Raw genomic sequence first — 8,882 nt, forward strand, 5'->3', positions numbered from 1 at the left:
GTCCACCACCACCTTGACTGCCACCAAAGCCACCTCACCCACTGAAGTTCCCTCCACGACCAAAGTTGTCATTCCCACCAAAACTACCTCCATGACCACCACCAAAGTTTCCAGAACCACTTCGACCTCTTTGGCTGGATGAAGCACATCTCTTGCTTAGATAGGGCTTTCCTTACTTCACAGTTGTGGCCATTCTCAGTATGGTATTTTTGAATGATAGTCTTGTCTACAGAGTCATGGTCATCAAATGTTACAAAAGCAAAATCTCTCTTTTTGCCACTACCTCGGTCAGTCATGATCTCAATCACTTCAATTTTCCCATACAAAATAATCTCTTAGATGATGTTCTTCAGTGTCTTCTTTAATGCCATCAACAAAAATGTTTTTCACAGTTAAGTGGGCACCAGGTCTTTGAGATCTTCTCTCGAGATAGCCCTCTTTGGTTCCACAACTCTTCCATCCACCTTGTGTGGCCTTGTATTCATGGCTGCATCCACCTCCTCCACAGTGGCATATGTAACAAATCCAAAGCCTCTGGGGTGCTTGGTGTTTGGATCTCTCATTACCACACAGTCTGTAAGCATTCCTCGAGTCTCAAAATGGCTCCTCAGACTCTCACCGGTTGTTTCAAAGCTCAAACCTCCGATGAAGAGCTTCCATAGCTGTTCAGGCTCTTTGGGAGACTCTGACTTAGACATGACAGTGATGGGAGGGGAGGTTTTAACGATGCTTATTTATTGGAGTCCATGGGCAGAAAGGTGTAATCTAATGAAAGTATCTCTTCCCAACTCATTCTATTGGGCACCATGACCTTATTTTCAAAACAGGACAAAGACCCCACTAAAAAGGAGATTTAACAGCCAATATCCCTGATGAACATGGATGCAAAAATTCTAAAGAAGACACTAGCATATCGAATGCAATGGTACATTAAAAGAATTATTCACCTCGATCAAGTGGGATTTATTCCTGGGCTGCAGGGATCGTTCAATATTCACAAATCAATCAGTGTGATACACCACATTAATAAAAGGAAAGGATAAGAACCACACAATCCTCTCAATAGATGCAGAAAGTAATTAATGCCATTTTATTACTTGTTTTCTTGTTGTTTCTGGGGATTTTCTCTGTTCCTTTCTAGTCTTTGTCACTTTTGGTCTTTCTTTCCCACTCAAAGAGTCCCCTTTCATATTTCTTGCAGGACTGGTTTAGTGTTAATGAAGTCTTAGTTTTTTTTATATCTGGGAAACTCTTTATCTCTCCTATTTTGAATGATAGCCTTTGTGGAGTTATTCTTAGAAAATATAAGCCCTAGGGAGTGAGTGTGGAAGCAGCTGAAACGTCAGCAGCGGTCCTGTTCTTGGTTTGTTGAACACAATGGCCGGGTAAGAGCAAGATCCCACGGTCCCCAGGGGCAGGGCATAACTTAGGAGCTATGAAAGAATGTGACCCTCAGTCTCCGCTTTCTGCACCTGGTGATTGCTAGCCCAAACATCCCGCTCCTCCCTTATCCCATGACTGACTCGCTGCGTGCCCACGTGTAGGGGAAAATGCAAGCCTGCTTCAAGATACTTGCCATCCCTTTGTACTCCTTTCCCACGCGTGGAGGCATCTGTCCTTGCTTTTCTGGTGAAAAAAATAAAAGCTATGTGCAGGATTCGGCTGCTGCTGCTTTCCCTTGCAGAAGCAGCTCTCCACTGCCGCTCAGATTGGTGTCTGAGAATTTTATTTCAGTGCGTGACGACATTGGGCACATGAACAGGGACATTTTCAGGGCTCGATAGAGTCCTGGTCCTCAGTGTGGGGTGACATTTGGTTCCCGAGGGTGGGGCTTTTTCAGGGCTCAGTAGAGTCCCCGGCCGCAGTGTGGGGCGACATTTGGTCCCTGAGGGTGAAGCTTCTTCAGAACCTGATAGAGTCCTTATCCGCACGTCACTCCTCAAGCCCAAGAAAGGGAAAGAACGTCCACTCATCCAGGTAGGAACTACAGGCACTCGATGCCTGCGACGGAGTGACCATTGAACTCATTTTTTCTTTCTTTCAGGTGTGCAGTATTTACTTTCGATTTCTCTCTGATCTATTTTTCTGTCTGTTATAAACCTGTTAGTCATGGGAACATCTTTAAGTGTAGCTGCTCATAAAAAGCAGCTACATATGTTGCTACATTCTATAGGATGCAAAGTAACTGTTTTAAAAATTTAACACAATTTTTGTCTATAATATAGCAACACTACCTGCGGTACCCACCGGAAGGCTCTTTTTCGGTTGAGGACAATGTACGCATGGGCAAAAGGCTAAAAAATGCCTTTAAATGTCCTGTTAAAATTTCTCATTTGCATACATGTAATCTTTGCCGGATTGCTATCCACTGTTTACAGAAAAAACCAGCTGAAACTAGTTGGCAGGACCTTATTCCTCCCCCTTCAAATCTGCCATCACTGTCCCCAGTCGCGGCAAGAGCCCCTAACACCCCACTGGAGGCTCCAATATTATTCCCTAATAAATTGCCTTCTCCTTCGCCCTCTCTAACAGCAAAAAATAAAGCTGTCAAAAGAGAGTCCCTCTTTTTCCATAAAAAGAAAAAAAATTGTTATAGGAAGCCCCAAAACAAGAAGGCTTTATTGGAGCATTTCCTGTCCTTTAAACCCAGGAACAAGCTCCAGGGCACAACCATTTGCCATTCCAGGTCTTCAAAAAGCTCCATAGGAATGTCCATATGAATGGACCTTCTCTCTTCTTCAATTCCCAAGGACTCTCCCTTGGGATGCCCTCTAACTCATTAAAAACAATCTGAATTGCAAAATTTTAAAAAAGGCCTGATTCCCTGTAATACTGCATGGCCTCAGTGAAATCTATCAATTAAATGTCTTCTGCAGAAAACAGGGCTCTACATCAGAACCCAGACCTAAGGGCCTCTTGCAAAATGTGTTTGCCCAAATATGTCTGGCTGGTAAACTCTCTCCTATTGGATGATAATTATCTAAGTACAGGCCCTCCCTAGCAAAGGGGACACTGACTCTTTCTCTCTCTCACTGTTCCTCCTAATAAATGTGGGGGCTTCTCCCTCATTTCCTGGGTTAATGGCTATAGTTGGAACCCACTATGTCTGGTTAGTCTACCTCAGGACGGAAACTTTACAGAATATTCCTGAGCAGCTACCGAAACTCTTCTTTGTTTCAGGAAAGTTCCCTGTCTTTTCTGGCCTCACATGGACTGCCTACTTCCACTTCGGTGGAAAAACAAATAAACAAAAATCTATGTCTGCTCATCTGTCCGAGCTGACAGGCTTTAAACCGGGAAATTTTTTCTCTGCCTTCTGGCAGCACTCTGCCCTTCAGCCTCCCCTCCTCCTGTTCCTGTACCACCTTGATGCAGCCTATATACACCGCTCACTTGAGCTTTCCCCATCAGTGTCTCCAACAAAAACTGACAATGGGAAACAAACCAATTAACTTCTACAAAAAAAAATTCAGGTGAAATATGATCTGGTATTTTAACTAATTAAAGTTTGTTGGTTTAATTAAAATAAACATGTCTTTAAAGTTATCAGCATTAAATGTGAAACTTTTATTCTACCAAAATTTACTAAAGCTCAAACAAACTTATGTTATCTCTTTGCAATTTGTTAGCCAAAAATCAACTTAAAATAATGGTTAATTTTCTTTCTTAAAGTTTTCACGGGTAATTGTTAAAATAGCTTTAAAAGTCTTTGGCAACCTAAAACTTCAAAGGTTTGCTTGAATAATAACTTAGAATTAAATTCATTAGACATCTATGTCTTCTTCAAACAAAATGAAGTACTAGAATGTTGATTACTAAATGTAGGTTTATGCTTTTGACTTCCTATTTCAAAAAAACTAAAAATATTTAAATCTGTTGGCAAACATGCTTTATGCTTAACTGAATCACAAATTTGACATCTAAAAAGTTTTTAATATAACAGTTCACACTTAGTTACTACTTAGTTTTCACTAAAGACCAAGGTTTCTAAAAATGCAAAATTCTGCTAAATGTAATTAAAACTGACAAAAAAAGAGGGGCTCTTAAATACTTTTACAAAAAAATACTCCTATTTTTTATATCCCAAAAAATCAGGCAAATGGAAATTGTTACATAATTTACCAGCAATTAATGCTCAAATAATTCCCATGGGGTCCTTGCAATTTGGTCTTCCAAATCCTTCCTTACTTCCTTCAACTCATAATCTCATTGTGATTGATTTTAAAGATCGCTTTTTTACTTCCCTTGCACCCTAAAAGTAAAAAGAAATACTTGTCTTCTCAGTTCCTAAAATTAACAATCACAGACCTATACAAAAATACCAATACAAATATTTACCTCAAGGGATAATAAATAGCCCCACCATATGTCAGTCTTTTGTTATCCCAACCCAACCCAAACATAAGGTTGCCTCTTCCTTTTCTCTCCAATTGCAGCTCCTACAAAATGGTTGAGATGATCAGAAGAACAAAATAAAGAAAACAACTCAATTAACTGGATTTAATCCCCAATATATCTATTTAGGCATCAACAACAAAAAAATTGGATCTTTATTCTCCTCCGCTTTAAATTCTCATTCCTTTTTTTCACCAGGGGGCAAGGGCCTTGACTAAACAGTTTTCTACCCTCCTTCACAGGCGAAACACATCATACGTTCCTGTCCTGACTGCCAACAATTTTCTTCTGCTCACCTTCCTGGAGGAATTAATCCCTGCAGTTTATCTGCAAATCAACATGGCAAATGGATGTTACCCATTTCCCCTCATTCGGGGGACTACAACAGATACATGTTACTATCAATACTTACTCTAAATATATGTGGGCCTCTGCTCAAAGTGGTAAACTCTACTCTCATGTCATTAATCATCTCTTTAAAATGCTTTGCCATAATGGGCATCCCCCCAAAACTTAAAATGGACAATGACCCAGCTTATAGGTCCAATTGTATAACCAGTTTCTAAATGATTGGAAAATTACACATTCTACTGGCATTCCCCACAATCCTCAAGGTCAAGCCATTGTTAAATGTGCCAATGGTATCTTAAAACTACTTTTACATAAACAGAAAGGGGGAATTGAGGCCCTCAGAATAAGAATAATGAAGGCACTGTTTACTATTAATCACTTACAACTAGACAAACATTTTAATTCAGCTCATTCAAAGCATTTTTGGGTTGAGGAACCCCTTCCCAAACCACAAGTATGGTATAGACTGCCCAGTGGGGGACCACAATGGAACGGCCTGGCACCTTTACTCACATGGGGGAGAGGTTATGCTGCTGTGCTTTCTCCACAGGGTCCTATATAGCTACCCACTCGGCTGATTAAGCCTCATCATGAGCTGGTATGAAGAATTCAAAAACCTGCTTCCATGCTTCAGCCTGATGTCGGTGACTCTCTGCCTTTCCACCTTTAACTTTTTTGCAAATGAACATTACCCAGGTATATGTTGCTAAGCAGCAAGCCCAAACCTGGCTCTCAGTTCGATTGTCCAGGCCCTGGCAAGGGGGATCCCTCCTACAATAATTGGTCTGTGCTTTAGAAGAAAGAGAAAAAAACCCAAAACCGTTCTTAGGTATCCCACTGGCAGCTATTTTAGCCATCACCCCAGTTGCAGTAACTACTGCCACATCTTTGGTTATCTCCCTCCAAACAGCACAACAAGTGCATTCATATATGAAAAACACTACAACTACTTTAGAAGAACAGGTTATGATTGATCAACAAATTTTAGCTAGACTGCAGACTTCAATTAGCAATAATCGCGCCTCGGATAAACCTCATTGGCTACGATACTGCCACTGCGGAAAGCTAGACTGCAGGCTTTAGAAGCTGCTGTTGTCTGGCTAGGAAAACATCAACAGGCACTCTGGACCAGATCCCAATTAACTTGAGACTCAGAGTTTATCCCCTACTGCGTTACTTCAATTCCCTATAACAAGACTTGGGGGAAATTGAAAACTCATCTTAATCAAGCCTTTTCCTCCTCTTTGAATCTCTCCATTAAAAATCTGAAACTCAGGTTATAAGCACAAATACAAGAAAGTCAACAAGCTACCATTAATACTCTCAATGACATTTCTATCTGGCTCATTAAAATAAAATGGTTCTCTGGGTTCAATCTCCACTCTTGGTTTTACATGGCTATACTGCTTTTAATGATCTTTCTCATTATAGTCATCAAGGCAAGCCTCTCCTGCTCTTCTGCCTGGAAGACCTGAAACACACTCGTAGCAACCACGCAGATCCTCATCACCCTCTTTACTAGCCCACCTAAAAATCCCAATAAACAGAAAGGGAGAACTGTGGAGTTATTCTTAGAAAATATATTATAAGCCCTAAGGAGTGAGTGTGGAAGCAGCTGAAACATCAGCAGCGGTCCTGTTCTCGGGCTACTGAACACAATGGCCTGGTAGGAGCAGGATCCCACAATCCCCAGGGGCAGGGCATAAGTTAGGAGCTATGAAAGAATGTGACCCTCAGTTTCCCCTGTCTGCACCTGGTGATTGCTAGCCCAAACCTCCCGCTCCTCCCTTATCCCATGACTGACTTGCTGCGTGCCCATGTGTAGGGGAAAATGCAAGCCTGCTTCAAGATATTTGCCATCCCCCAGTAGGAGCAGGATCCCATGATCTCCTGGGGCAAGGCATGGATTGAGAAAATATATTGTAAACCCTAAGATGACAGCCTTGGGGATAGAATATTCTTGGCTGTAGATTTTTCCCATTTAGCATGTTGAATATATTATGTCACTTCATTCTGGCTTGCCAAGTTTCTGTGGAGAGATCTGCAGCTAACCTTATGGGTCTTCCCTTGTAAGGTAGGGACTTCTTTTGTCTTGCTGCTTTTAGGATTTTTTCTTTATCACTATATTTTGCAAATTTAACTACAATATGTCTTTTTGTTGGCCTGCTTTTGTTGATTTTGATGGGATTTCTCTGTGCTTCCTTGATTTGGATGTCTGTTTCCTTCCCCAGATTAGGGAAGTTTTCAACTATTATTTCCTCCCATAAAGCTTCTGCCCCCCCCTTTTCTCTCTCTTCTTCTTTTGGTACTCCTGTGATATGAATGTTATTACATTTGATGTAGTCACTGACTTCTGTAAGTCTATTCTCATGATCCATAATTCTTCTGTCTTTTGTTCAGCTTCATTATTTCCAGCTTTTTTTTAAAAAAAGATTTTATTTATTTATTTGACAGACACAGAGAGAGAGCACAAGTAGGCAGAATGGCAGGCAGAGGGAGAGGGAGAAGCAGGCTCCCCTCTGAGCAGAGAGCCTGACGTGGGACTTGATCCCAGGACCCCAGGATCATGACTTGAGCTGAAGGCAGACGCTTAATGGACTGAGCCACCCAGGCACCCTTCCATTATTCTTTTCTATCACTTATTTGTTCCTCAGCTTCTTCTATACTTCTGGTCATTACATTCAGCCTGTTTCAAATCTCAGTTATTGTACTTTTCATTCCTGACTGATTGTTTTTTAATTCTTTTTTCTCTGTGGTAAGAGTCTCCCTGATGTCTTCCATGCTTTTCTCAAGCCCAGTATGTATCCTTATGATTGTTGCTTTAAATTCTCCATCAGGCATATTTCTTATATCTGTTTTGGATTTGATCTCTGGCCATGACCTTTTCTTGTGTTTTCTTTTGGGATGAATTCCTCTGCTCTGGCATTTTGTTTAAATCACTGTCTTCTTCTCTGTGTTAGAATATCCTGTTATGTTTCCTGGTCCTGAGAATAATAGCTTTATGAAAGAGATCATATTGTGTCCAGGGCCTGGCTCTTCAGGATGTGTTTGTGGTGTGTACTGCATGCCCTCTGCTGCTGTGTTTTGGCTCCCTTAACTATTCAGGCCAGTTGTCTGCAGAGGCTTTCCTTGCCTGCATGGGCAGCGTGTGGACCTTGGCCAGAATGTGTTGAAAAAAAAAAAAGATGGTTAGATGCCATGAAGTAGATGGCAATGCCTTCATTGTATGTATGTTGTGGGGCCTCTTCCATCCTTGTCAAGGCGAATGCTAACCTCTCCTTTCATACAACACTGAAGATCTTTTTGAATGGTATTTGTTTGGGAACCTATGAATTTCATGAACTTGGATGTCCAATCCTCTTCCCAGATTTGAAATATTCTCAAGCATTATTTCTTTAAATATGTTTTCTATCTCCTTCTGTCTCTCTTCTCTTTCTGGGACTCCAGTTATTTGCTCATTGCTTCATTTAATTATAGCCCATAGTTTATGTAGGCTTTCTTCATTTTTTTTCATTGTTTTTTTCTTTGTTCTGTGACTGGGTTATCTTAAGGGCTTGTCTTCTGCTTTATAGTCTTTCTCTTCTGCTTGATCCATTCTAGTGTTGATCCTCTCTATTGCATTTTTCATTTAATTCACTGTATTTTTCCAGTTTCAGAATTTCTATTTGGTGTTTATTTTTTGTGATTTCTATCTCTTTGTTGCATTCTTATTTTGTTCATGTGTTGTTTACTGGATTTTCTTGCATTGTCTTTCTGTGTTTTCTTGTAGCTCATTGAGTTTCCTTAAAACAACAATTCTGAATTCTTTTCAGGTAAATTGAAGATCTCCATGTCATTGTGGTCAATTACTGGAAGATTATTGTGATCCTTTACTGGTGTTATGTTTCCTTGATTTTACATGTTCCTTGAAGTCTTACATTGCTATCCTTGCATTTGAAGTAGTGGTCACCTCCTTCATTTTTTACTGACTGACTTCCTGAGAGAAATACCTTCTGTCAGTCTTGCCAGAGATCCTGAGACCTTCTATGGATACAGCTCATCCACACTTTTTGCTCCCTCTTGTGGCAGGATTCTTAAACTTGTATGCCTTCTCTCAGTTTTGCAATGTACCAGTCCAAGTTCTGGTTGCTTCCCTT

The 8,882-nt window shown here is 40.7% G+C and overlaps 1 non-coding gene and 1 pseudogene across 1 annotated transcript; both read right to left on the minus strand.

Moving 5' to 3' along the window:
• Positions 1-5,669: 5,669 nt before the first annotated feature.
• Positions 5,670-5,813, minus strand: LOC114207575 (U4 spliceosomal RNA). The gene has a single exon (XR_003608877.1). It is a non-coding gene; the product is annotated as a U4 spliceosomal RNA (small nuclear RNA).
• Positions 5,814-7,923: 2,110 nt separating this feature from the next.
• Positions 7,924-8,038, minus strand: LOC114207592 (U6atac minor spliceosomal RNA; annotated as a pseudogene).
• Positions 8,039-8,882: the final 844 nt, after the last annotated feature.

Source organism: Eumetopias jubatus, unplaced genomic scaffold, assembly GCF_037043125.1.
Source record: "Eumetopias jubatus isolate StellerSeaLion01/CBP00866 unplaced genomic scaffold, mEumJub1_p1.0 scaffold_11, whole genome shotgun sequence".
Lineage (NCBI taxonomy): Eukaryota > Metazoa > Chordata > Mammalia > Carnivora > Otariidae > Eumetopias > Eumetopias jubatus.